The sequence below is a fragment of the Tachyglossus aculeatus genome, chromosome 13 (genome assembly GCF_015852505.1).
Source record: "Tachyglossus aculeatus isolate mTacAcu1 chromosome 13, mTacAcu1.pri, whole genome shotgun sequence".
In the NCBI taxonomy this organism is placed as follows: Eukaryota; Metazoa; Chordata; class Mammalia; order Monotremata; family Tachyglossidae; genus Tachyglossus; species Tachyglossus aculeatus.
Window position 1 is genome coordinate 16,959,477 of NC_052078.1, and position 12,712 is coordinate 16,972,188.

General features: G+C 46.2%; 1 protein-coding gene across 1 annotated transcript in view; it reads right to left on the reverse strand.

Annotated features, from left to right (window-relative positions):
• The window catches only part of SVIL (supervillin), a 292,499-nt gene that overhangs the window by 264,052 nt on the left and 15,735 nt on the right, over positions 1 to 12,712 (reverse strand). The window lies entirely within an intron of this gene.

The window sequence follows — 12,712 nt, forward strand, 5'->3', positions numbered from 1 at the left end:
CTACTAAAGAGCAAGGTTCTTCAGGGGGAGAAACGTTACTTGCTTTCGATATGCCTCACCTAGTTTCTAGATGCTTTCAATTAACAGAAGCTCAAATGGAGCCAATGCTGGATGGGATGTCCTGGCAACCACAGCAATTTTATGGCTTGACAGGTTCAAAAACATCTTTTGGACAACAAAAAGTGCTAACTCACATTGTAGCAATAATATTTGCATTTACTGAATACCTTTTTGGTGGAGTGCATTGTACTAAGTGCTTGGGAAGTTCAAAACAAAGAAGTGACACATTCCTTGCCCACAAGGAGCTCACCTTCTGTATATGAAAAGATATGCATAAAACATTAACAAATTAACAAATTTGTTAACATTAACAAATAAAGTAGAATGATAAATAACTGAATATATAGTGCCTGCAAAATATATTGTATTGTACTCTCCCATGTGCTTAGTACAGTTCTCTGCACTGCTTTTAAGGCATTCCATTATTTCTTTCCCTCTTTCTCCCTGCCAGAAACCAAAACAGTCCTCAAAAGATCCTCAGCTCGAACTCCCTGTTTAAGAGACCAATGCTGGTCTCCACATTTGAAAAATGCTTTAGCATTGTCTTGTGAGTCCTGGGTATTCTTTTCTTGCAACAGATTAAAAATTGGTGAGTTCAAAGAGCAGACTGCCATGTTCATCAATCTGATTCTTTTTTTTTTAATGGTATTTGTTATGTGCCAGCCCCTGTACTAAGCACTGGGGTAGATACAAAATAATCAGGTTGGTATCAATCCATGTCTCACATGGTGCTCACAGTTTTATTCCCCATTTTACAGAGGAGGTGACTGGCACGGGAAGGTTAAGTTGCTTGTCCAGGGTCACGTAGCAGACAAGAGGCAGAGCCGGGATTAGAACACAGGTCCTTCCAATGCCCAGGCCTGTGCTCTATCCACTAGACCACACTGCTTCTCAATGGGAAGGGGATGATTTGAAAGGGAAGGGGTTATTTCCTGCCCAGAGAGTTTGGCTGGTGATTTACTCTGTACTTCTGGGGCAAGCGCCTCAGATTTGCTCTTTCACTTAGAACTCAGAACAGGTCTTGGTTTGCACATCAAGTGCAGCCATCAATTATTATACCTCAATATCTCTGCTCACTATTGATAGTGGCTCCTGCCTCTTCATTTGGGAAGCAGAACAAAGTGTTCAGGTGACATCGAGAGAGAGAGAGAGAGAGAGAGTGTGTGTGTGTGTCCTGAGGTCCAAACTCAGGACAAAGAAAGGGTGCAAGACAGTATTTGCTTTGTGAAATATAACCCCCATGAGAGGATCAATAACTCAAACCTCACAGCACCAAGGTTAGTACAACAGTCAGCTGTATTAGAGGTCACATGATCTGGATTAACACTCCACCTGGGCCTGAGCTCTAACTGATTTTTCACTAGGGTTTGGCCCTGTTATAAGACACGAGGATTAGGGAACTGTGATGGGACATGTACTCAGAGAAGGTGGGTGGCCCTTGGGCAGTGAAAAGTGGGGTGGGGGGGAGGATTGGGGAGGAAAAGAGAAAAATAGCGAGGGAGGAGAAAAAATTTAGAGGGGAAAGGGAGGACGAGGGAAGGGGCATTGAGAGTGATATGAAGACGACTCCCAGTGATCATGGTGGAAGCCGCAAGAGAGGCAACAGGAGAATTCTGGCTTTCAGGGAAAGGGAAGACTGCTATTGAGAGACCTGCTGTCTGAACCCTAGGCGAAGTCTCTTGCTCCAACCTCCTGCAATTGCTCTCATTGGCAGAGACTGGTTAGAAACTCACGCATCTGCGCTGGTGCTTCCGATAACCAGCACCACTGGGTGCCTTAATCTAAGAAGATTACATGCAGTCTGAGAGGAGCTGCAGATGGGGAGGCCTCTGTTGGAATGCCCACACTGCCACTGATTGCCACTGCTTACTTAGCCATTGGGCATGTGATGGCCTCCCACCCAGTGAGTGGGTGGGTGGTCATTTTCCCTTGATGGTCGGGGGGTGATGGAGAGAGCTAGAGACAGGAAAGGGACTGGGACTTGGTTTGAGTCCAAGTGGTCGTGTTCCCACATCTCAACTGCCAGTCCCTGCAGAGATAAGTCACCAGGAATAAATGGGCCTGGAGAGTCAACTTCCTGCCTGGCCTTTCCTGCACCTCCCTGGGCTGTTCTACCACAGGGCCTTGCTGGATTGATGGCCACTGGGGCTTTAAGTCTCTGAATCATCTAGTTCCCATCCCCATGTTCTCTCCAAGCAAAAGAGCAGGGAGAAGTCCTGCCCTGCTCCAAGCTGGGGTTGCTGACCGTTCAGTTCCACTGAGGCCCCACCGTCTAGGGGAGTGTCAGGGCGAGAACTGGCAGTGATTTGGGGGAATTACTGTACCCCTCAGAGCCCAGCCCTACCTCTATGCATGCCCTTCCAGAATCTCTCCCATTTGCGAAAAAAGAGATCTGAAGCAGGTGTGCATAGACCAGGTGTCATTTATCAAGAGGAGGTAATGTGCCCATTCGCACACAAGGTCAGCTTGCAGAAAACACCTCCAGGGGTGAAATTCAGCCATGGATAAATGTGTCATGAAGGAAGAAGAGCTGCCACTGTCCCCCCTGCACCACCCAGAGCCCCGGCTCCCAGAACTGCCAATACCCACGGGTGCCCGGGGGGTGCCCACAGGGGCCGTGAGGAAGTTCAGCCACCGCATGTGGCCATTTCAAAAGTTTAGGTGTGGGGAAGCTTTGTTTGGGCCTGGGTTCCTGGTGACTCGAATGGCTGCACCACTTTTGGACCCCTTCCCTTAACCAAACTTGGGTGACGGAAATTCATTCTTCATTCATGTGTTTGGATTTACATTTCATCTTTTCTGTTGTGTCTTTGGCCACACCCCTCCCCAACATATCCTTAGATGATGAGTCTCTGAAGGACAAGGGACCAGGTCCGATTCTCACAGGTGTATTTCCCCCCCCAGTGCTTAGTACAATGCTCTGCACGAAATAGGCACTACATAAATATTATCACTACTACTACCACCGACAGCTGAAGCTGGACCTGCTGACCTGCAGATAACATCACCAGAGTGTTGGCAGAGGGTGTGACCATGGGGCAGGAATTCCATAATAATGACAGTAATAATAATATTATTAATAATTATGGCACGTATTAAGCAGTTACTATGTGCCAAGCAAAGTACAGAGCACTAGGACATATTCATTCAATCGTATTTACTGAGCACTTACTGTGTGCAGAGCACTGTACTAAGTGCTTGGAAAGTACAATTCGGCAGCAAATAGAGACAGTCCCTACCCAACAACAGGCTTACAGTATAGAAGTGGGGAGACAGACAACAAAACAAGTAGACAGGCATCAATAGTATCAATATAAATAAATAGAATTATAGATATATGCACATATGCAATATCATCATCATCATCAATCGTATTTATTGAGCGCTTACTGTGTGCAGAGCACTGTACTAAGCGCTTGGGAAGTACAAGTTGGCAACATATAGAGACAGTCCCTACCCAACAGTGGGCTCACAGTCTAAAATATCATCAGGCCAGCCAGAAGTTCCTGCCCCACAAGGGGTTCACAGTATTATAAAGGGGAGGGAGAACTGGTATTTCATCCCCATCTTACAAATGAGGAAACGGAGGCACAGAAAAGTTAAGTGATTTGTCAAAGTTCACACATAGGCAAGTAAAGGATCCAGGATTAGAATTCAGGTCTCCTGCTTCCCAAGCCCATATTTTTCCACTGGGAGATTGTAGGGGGGATGGAGGTGGGGAGTAGGTGGGGGGAGCAGCTGATGTAGAGCCAAACACGACACTGCTCCCTGTTGGAAATCAGCTTCCTTCAGCCTCTCCCATGGGGCTGGCTCCAAACGTGGGCCAGAGGATAGGCCCAAATCTGTACCAGCAAAGGCCAACGATGGGTTGCTTTGGTTTGCTCCAGCCTGGGGCCTATTTTGGGTAGCCCAAGTGCTGACACACAGTAATTTCATAGTCACCACTCATACTATCCCAAGGAAGGCAGACAGGGGAATCTTGAAAGACTTGGAGATAATTCCCATAGCAACAATGTCACCAGTCCTACTTAGTTCTGTTGGCTCATAAATACCAAAATCCTTTTTAACTCTTCTTGTGTTCCTCCTTCCTTCCCTTTCACTTCCTCTTAATCACAAACCACTAATCTGTCCTTTTTAATAGGGATTCATCCTGTTTCCTGCCTGATACAGAATGTGTCTACTGACTCTATTGTGTTGTACTCTCCTAAGCACTTTAGTGCTGTGTACAAAGAAAGCACTCAATATGAACCACTGATTGACTGACTAAGAAGATAACAGTCAGGGAATCACGGGGCTGACGGAATCTTTGAAGGACTATCTTATCCATTCTGCTTCTCCAAACAGGACCAGAGGCCCCAACTCAGACCAGACCCTAGATAATAATAATAATGATGGCATTTATTAAGCGCTTACTATGTGCAAAGCACTGTTCTAAGCGCTGGGGTGATTACAAGGCGATCAGGTTGTCCCACGGGGGGCTCACAGTCTTCATCCCCATTTTACAGATGAGGTAACTGAGGCACAGAGAAGTTAAGTGACTTGCCCAAAGTCACACAGCTGACAGTCTGGGGCTCCCAGACTGAGCCCCTTCGTTCCTCTCCTCCTCGTCCCCCTCTCCATCCCCCCCATCTTACCTCCTTCCCTTCCCCACAGCACCTGTATATATGTATATATGTTTGTACATAATTACTCTATTTATTTTACTTGTACATATCTATTCTATTTATTTTATTTTGTTAGTATGTTTGGCTTTGTTCTCTGTCTCCCCCTTTTAGACCGTGAGCCCACTGTTGGGTAGGGCCTGTCTCTATATGTTGCCAACCTGTACTTCCCAAGCGCTTAGTACAGTGCTCTGCACATAGTAAGCGCTCAATAAATACGATTGATGATGATGATGATGACAACTGGCAGAGCCGGGATTTGAACCCATGAACTCTGACTCCAAAGCCCGTGCTCTTTCCAGTGAGCCACGCTGCTTCTCTACTCTATAATCCCTAATCTAATCTATGAGAATCTATTCCATTTCCAGATAACTCCAGAGAAGGCAACTGCGTAAATGCCCTCATACCCAATTCCAGAGTCGAACCCCCATCAAATGGAGGAAATTATCCTTACTATTCAGTTCCTACATGCTCTTTTATTCATAATTACTTATTCCGGTCTTGTTATTGCTAACTTGGGTTCCAAAGAGACCTCAATCATCATCATCAATCGTATTTATTGAGCGCTTACTATGTGCAGAGCACTGTACTAAGCACTTGGGAAGTACAAATTGGCAACACTTAATCTTTTCTTCTCCACAGTCAGGCCTCCCCCAATACCCCCAGTTTTCTCCCCGGGGCCCAGTCCTGGTGGGCTTTGCCTGATGACACCCCTGGAGCCCCCAGAGTTTTCCTCATCTTTGAACCTTGGAGACCAACAGCTCCGGGATGCACCAAGTCCATCTAGCTCTGAGTTGCTGCTACAGGCAGGCCCAGCTTTAGACAATGAGTCAGAGAGACGGCAGGGAGGCAGTGGGAAAGTGGAAAGTGGGAAAGGCAGCTGGGGGCGGGGGGGGGGGGGGGGGCAGGCAGATGGGGAGGCAGGAGGAGGTGTTGGGGGGGGAGGCGTGGCTCTTCCCTGGAGGCCCCTCCATCTTCAGCAGCACCATTCCCTCAACGGCAGGAGGCTATTTATAACCCACCTACTGCCAGAGCCAAGGACTCAGTGGGGGACAGAATTCTTGGATCTGTGTCACACTGCGATTACGTTATAACTTGGAGGGAATGATGTTATAGCTTGTTTACTGCATTTTTATAACTATTATTTATTATTATTCTTATGTCATTTCTTGAATTCCTAGTTTAAGGTCCAGAAGTGGGTGAGGAAAAATTATGGTAAGGACCAAGTGACTTAAGGCTTGCATGTCTACTTGTTTTGCTTTGTTGCCTGTCTCCCCCCCTTGTAGACTGCGAGCCCGTTGTTGGGTAGGGAATATCTCTATTTGGTGCCGTATTGTACTTTCCACGTGCTTAGTATAATGCTCTGCAAACGATAAGCACTCAAAAATACGACAATGAATGACTAGCTCATGAATCATAAACATTTTATAATAATAATTGTGGTACTTAAGTGTGTACTATATGGTAAGCACTGTGTTAAGTGCTGGGATAGACTCTGAGTTCCTGTCCCACATGGGGTTCAGAGTCTAAGGGGGAAAGAGAATGGGCACTGAATCCCTATTTTACAGATGATGAACCTGAGGCTCAGAGAAATTAAGACACTTTCCCAAGGTCACACAGCAGGCAAGTGGTGGAGCCAAGATTAGAATCCAGGTCTAATTAGAACTTCCACTTCCCTGCTGTGGAAGTCACAACTTCTCTGTGCCTCAGTTTCCTCATCTGTAAAACGGGATTATGACTGTGAGTCCCATGTGGGATATGGACTGTGTTCAACCTGATTATCTTGAATCTACCCCAGTGTTTAGTACAGTACCTGGCACTACGAACCCATGCGGGACAGAGACTGTGTCTTCTCTGATTATCTTGTATCTACCCTAGCACTTAGTACGGTGTTTGGCAAATAAGTATGTAACAAATATTATCATTATTATCAGGTCTCCCAGTCCTGTGGTCTTTCCACTAAACCACACTATTCCTAGTGACTAGAACATCTCTCTATACTTGATTTTCCATCAAGGAGAAGGGGAACTTTACCTTTGAAAGAGGCCCAATACCTGGGAAAGGAAAGTTTTATTTGACAGAAAGTGAGCTCAGCTCAGACTGAGGATGGCTAAAGTCAAATTTATTCCTCAGTCAATGTCAAGGAAGGCAGGCCTCACTGTGGGGACAGAGCCCTATATGAAAGACCAATGTGACTGTGGTTGTTCTTGGAGTGCCTATGCCGGCTCATTAAATAGAAGACCAGAGTGATTCCAAGACCCAAAGGGTATCAAAGAGCAGAGGGATCACCGAACGAGACCCCAAATTCAGGAGGGGCATTTGTGGATTCTGTAGGAGTCACCTGCCAAGCCCTCCCCTGGCTTCCTGCTCAGCATGAGAGGAGGCAGGTGACTAGGAGCCCTCCCTGGGCAGGTTGGCTTCAGACATCTGATCACCCTGAGGAGGGAATATATATGTGTCCTGAGGGGGTTGCCTCTCTCAATTACCATCTTATTCCTCAACTGGAAAACAGAAACTAGGACCCAAGCATCCTTCCCCCTAGTTCCTGTGGTTGGAATTGGCTGAAAAATAGCCCCTCTGACTCAGAAGGCCTTTTTGCAGGGGAGGAAGGGAATATTGAGGGCCTGTTTCTGCCTGGGAAGGGATCCAATGGCACCTCTGGACTGCAATCCATAGAAGACTGGAAGAGTCGTTACGTTTCCAGAGGACCTATTTACACGCACAGAATAATCAAAACCTTAGTTTAACCAACGGGGTTACATCTGGAGCTGACTGCGTCACCTTGCCCTGATAAAGACCACTAAAAATATCATTAATCTTGACAAGATCTCTGGGAAATAAGAAAAGGGAAATGTTGTTATCCTAATTTTCCCAGTGAGGAAATTGAGGCACAGAAAAGTAACTTCTCCAAAATCTCCAAATGCCAGAACCAATGGTCTATCAATTAAAACCCGCGATCTCTTTCCTCTTTTCCTCAAAGTTGAAATTCCAATCTGGAAATAGACTGGAGAAGGACTCCCTAGCCAAGAAAAGCTGTTCAGTCTTGTCTGACCTGAAGAACAAGGCAACACTCAGACACCAAACAGGACATGAAAAGGCAGACTAGTTAGGTGTTGGGAGATGTTTTGCATTTTTTCAGGTACGAAACCATAACTTTAAAAAGTGATCTGAGAAGCCCCAGCGAACTATTTATTTTCCCCATCGCTTCCAGCAGCAGCCCATCCCAAAGTGAAGGGAGATTGGCTGTCACTGGTGATCATGTAAAACAATGGGAACTGCTGCAAACTAATGGGAACTTTGCACTGAGTTACAAAGAAGTTCCAAGCTCCTGCTAGACAGACATACTCTCCTTAGGTAGAGGACAACAAAACTTTCACTAGACTTCCCATTTGAGGATGGCTACTTTCACTTTGAGTTGCTGGCCTTCTTTGGGTGGGGTTTTAGAAATCTGGTGACTATAGATTTGGGGCTACTGAAGGAGATACATGTAGTGGTGTTTCTTACTTCAAACCCTTTTCCAAGCTTACCCCTTACTTCAAACCACAAACCATGAGCCCTTATCCTTAATGAGACGGCCTTCTATCACCCAGGAGTCTTTAGCCCCATGGTTGGTCCAGTGAGAAGAGTTTGGCTCTAGGAATCAGGAGACGTGGGCTTTGTATACAGAAGGGAATGCCTGCTTCACCATCAGTGGTGAAGGTTTTGACCTTACAATCACCTCCAGTGTTATGTGAGGTGGACCAGGCCAAGAGGAATCCTGAAAAATAGCTGGCTAATGTAGGCGGTGCAGACCACGGTGTTCCCAAGGCAACTACTTCACGGGTTATGGGAGAAGCAGCATGGCTTAGTGGATAGAGCATGGCCCTGGAAGTCAGAAGGACATGGGTTCTAATCCCGGCTTCACTATGTGTCTGCTGTGTGGCCCTGGGCAAGACACAACTTCTCTAGGCTTCAGTTACCTCATCTGCAAAATGGGGATTAAAAGTGTGAGCCCCATGGGGAACAGGGACTGTGTCCAACCTGATTAACTTGTATCTACCCCAGTGGTTAGAACAGTGCTTGGCACATAGTGAGGGCTTAACAAGTGTGATAATTATTATGGTGCTAGGACAGAGCATCGGTACTATGCTGCAGTCACTTTGGCCAAAAAAAGGAGCTGCACATGGATAACCTATGTGAGGGCTTGGAAAAGTACTGCCCCCCTGCCTGTCTGTTTATTCCTTGCACTCTGGGCCCCTGTGGGAACATACCTGGCACAATTGGGAGAGTATGATTGGTGCTCTGCCAACCACTAGAATATTAATAAAATAATTGTGGTATTTCTTGAGCTCTTTCTATGTGTCTAGCACCATGCTAAGCCCTGGGGTAAAGACAAGATAATCAGGTTGGACACATCCCTGACTCACATGGGGCTCACAACCTAAGGGGGAAGAAGAAAAGGTACCTAATCCCCATTTTATAGATGAGGAAACTGAGGCACAAAGCAATTCAGTGACTTGCCTAGGATCACACAGCAGGCAAGAGGAGAAGCCAGGATTAGAACTATGGCGTCGTGGATAGTGCACAGGCCTGGGAGTGAGAGGATCATGGGTTCTAATCCCAGCTCCGCCACTTGTCTTCTGTGTGATCTTGGGCAAGTCACTTCACTGTGCCTCAGTTACCTCAAATGTAAAATGGGGATTGAGACTTTTTATCCCCATGAGGGACAGGGACTGTGTCCAACACTATTTGCTTGTTCCCACCCCAGTGCTTAGAACAGTGCCTGGGATGTAGTAAGCACTTAAATACCATAATTATTATTATTATTAGGTCTCCTGACTCCCAGTCTTGTGGTCTATCACTACAATCAATTTCTGCACACAGGTTCTCAGTCCTGAAATATCACAGCGAATGCTTATCTATCATTTTTAATGGGATATAATAATAATGATGGTATTTGTTAAGCGTTTACTATGTGCTACGCACTGTAGGTATCCCTCAGCTTTCTCTTCTCCAGGCTAAACAACCCCAGTTCCTCTGCCTGACCTTAAGGTTCGACTCAACTCTCTTCTCCGGTGTCTCTCTATACCAAATACAATTGGCTTCAAGGCTTTCAACTAAAATTATCTTCTCTCTCCAACCGCTACTCCCAAACTCGCTCTTTTCGCTCCTCCCAAGCTAACCATCTCATTGTTCCTTGCTCTCAACAATTTTACCTCTTTCCTCTTTCACTCTTCTTCCAGTTTGGAACTACCCAAATCTGACAAGCCAGAGTTCTCCTCAATTCACAGCCTCCTTAAAATTTCATCTTCTCCAGCATCCCTTCCCTGATTAATTTCCCCATACCTTATGCCAAATAAATCCATCAGGAGACAACTGTGATACGTTTGAATGTATTTACACCCTTTTTAATGTGTGTATGTGTGTACACACACACATTTATATGTTCATTTCCCTCAGAATGACAGCTTCTTGTGAGAAAGTATCACTTCTCTATTCTGTACTTTCCAAGCATCTAGTACAGTCCACTGCACCAAGTGGGTACTCAAAAAATCATCCTCTTCCTCCTCCTACTACTACTATCACTCTGACAACTACTTCTAGATTTTATTCCCAGTCTGTTAACCACTTTGGTGGTGCTCCCAGTTCCCCAAGACCCTCTTTCACTGTGTAGACCTGAACTGACCAGAGTGCCCTATTAGATACTCAAATGATACTGAGCACAATGCAAGTATTATTTCACAGTTTCAATGAATCCTGCTCTTACTTATAAATCTCAGCATGCTACTACTGCTATCTTAAACATCAGGCCAGAAAGATGGATTTCTCCATATACAGTGGTCAGAGAAAGGAAAGACACAGCGATGGGAAAGGTTTGTCTCTCCCAGTCCCGTCTTCTCACCTCCTGGCCAACTAGAACCATGACACCAAACCAGCCTCATTTAATCCAATGAGAAATGTTTCTGTTAAAAATTGGCTCCTAATCTGAGCTCTGCAAGTGCCCTCATTTCGTTCCCTGTAGGAAATGGGTCTGGGTTGAGATTCCATTGGCAGCATTTTGCCTGGGGAGGAGCATCTCTGCTTTCCAGCCACCCTGATGCTTTGTGCTTCAAAATTCAGACTCACACTACCCTGAAGATCCTGATCAGCTGGACTTGCTATGCAGCCCTGCTAAGAGATCCTGATTCCATTCTGGGCTCCACCTCTAGAGCAGGCCTTCAGGAAGCCAAAGAGACTTCGGACAGGAGCCAGAGAAATGAAAGAAGGATTAGATCTTGAGGAAAAAAAGACACAGGAACTGGGATGCTAATGATGCTCTGAAAATGCCACCAGAATATCAATCTAAATTCCAACCCCATTCCTCCACCCACCATCCCACCTAGGTTTTCTGTCTCGCATTTACCTGACTTTCAGAGTACTGTCCTCTGCCCCTCTGCTTCCCAAGCTAGCCGTCCAGGGAGAGGTGCGGTAGCAGTGGAGGCTCAGTGATTGCCTCTGGCCCTGACCGGCAACCCAGACCCCCTGAGCTGGCTGCCCTGCTCAAGGCCAGCCCCAGAACCCGCCAACAATGCCCATGCAGTTTCTTCAGACCTTTTCACCAGTAAGGTAGAGTGGCATAAATTCCAGTCATGTCCTCCCACCTGATTGCCTGCTCATCACCTGGCTTAGTTATCTGTTGCCAAGGGCAACAACTGATCCTCTACAATCAATGCGGTCAACCACACCCGCCTTTGTCATCTACTGCCAAAGTCCCATTGGCCCAGGGGTAAGAGAGGAAACCAACCATGTGAAGTGTACATGTTCAGCTTGGAGAAGAGAAGGCTGATGGTCACAAAATTTAAGAACTGCTGAATACATAAGAGAGCTTGTCTAAAGCAAGAAAGTGCCCAGGGGTCTCTAAACCCACGAGGGTGGAGGAAACATTTGGGTTGAGAGAAGATAGGTAGTTGTCTCCCCACCTTTTGGACCTTTTGGCTATCTCTCTTGACTCCCCTCACCTCTCCTGACCACAACCCAGGTGACTGCAAGGTGATTTGAGGGCAGTGATGACATAAGGCCATTGCTCTCTACACACTGCCTATGGCCCTCATCCATACACAAATGATGGTCAGGCTGGGCCTGCATGGACAAGAAAAATAATTTACAGATGAACCTCACATCAGTGATGAGACAGAGCCACAAAAATGGCAGACTAGCTCAGGTGGTTCCCCACCTGGGTCTGGAGAAGGGAAACAGGGTGTGGACGTGGTATCATTTCTGTTTCCAAGAGAAAATAAAAAGAACACAAGCAGGGAGAAGAATTCGGGATGATGACCGATACCCACAGACTAACCACTTTCACCTCAGGTGAGGGAGTTCAGAATCAGAGCAAACCACAGATCTAAAGGAAGTTGCCAATAATTGACAAGGGCCATAAGCAAGTCACGGTTTGTCTTCATTCTAAGCCCAATACCATTTTAATGATGGTGGATGAGCCCAGAGGGCTACAGGACCGCTGAGGTTTGCCTGGATGAGGGGTCCAGGGTAGCCGGAGGCCATGAACACACAGCAACAACATTTTTGGCTAAACACCACAAACAGTAGTGTGACTGTGACAAAAACCTTGCAAGAAGTTCAGAAAACCACTGTCTAGAAAATGAATCAATGGCCCTTTTCCAGATCATTATGCACTTTAAGACTTCTGGACAAGTTGAAATATTCCAAATAAACATGGTCCTCTAACCAAGGCATGGGAGTAGCCCACTGGGGTTAAATATAATAGTTGGAAAACTGCGGAAATCATGGTTCTTCACGTGACTGACAGTTGGTGAGAACAACACTCTAATTCCATCCTAGTGGCTTCGGGGTTCATTTGGAAAGAAGTTTAATTGCCCCAAGGCATTGGGATGCAGTTACGCACTTAGTTCATTATAACTTTCCTGAATACTTGGGGTTTGGCTTGCCCTCCCAAATGTCCTGTGAAAATCAGGACTAATGGAAAGGCAGCTTTCTGGTATTCTGTGGGGTTCAAC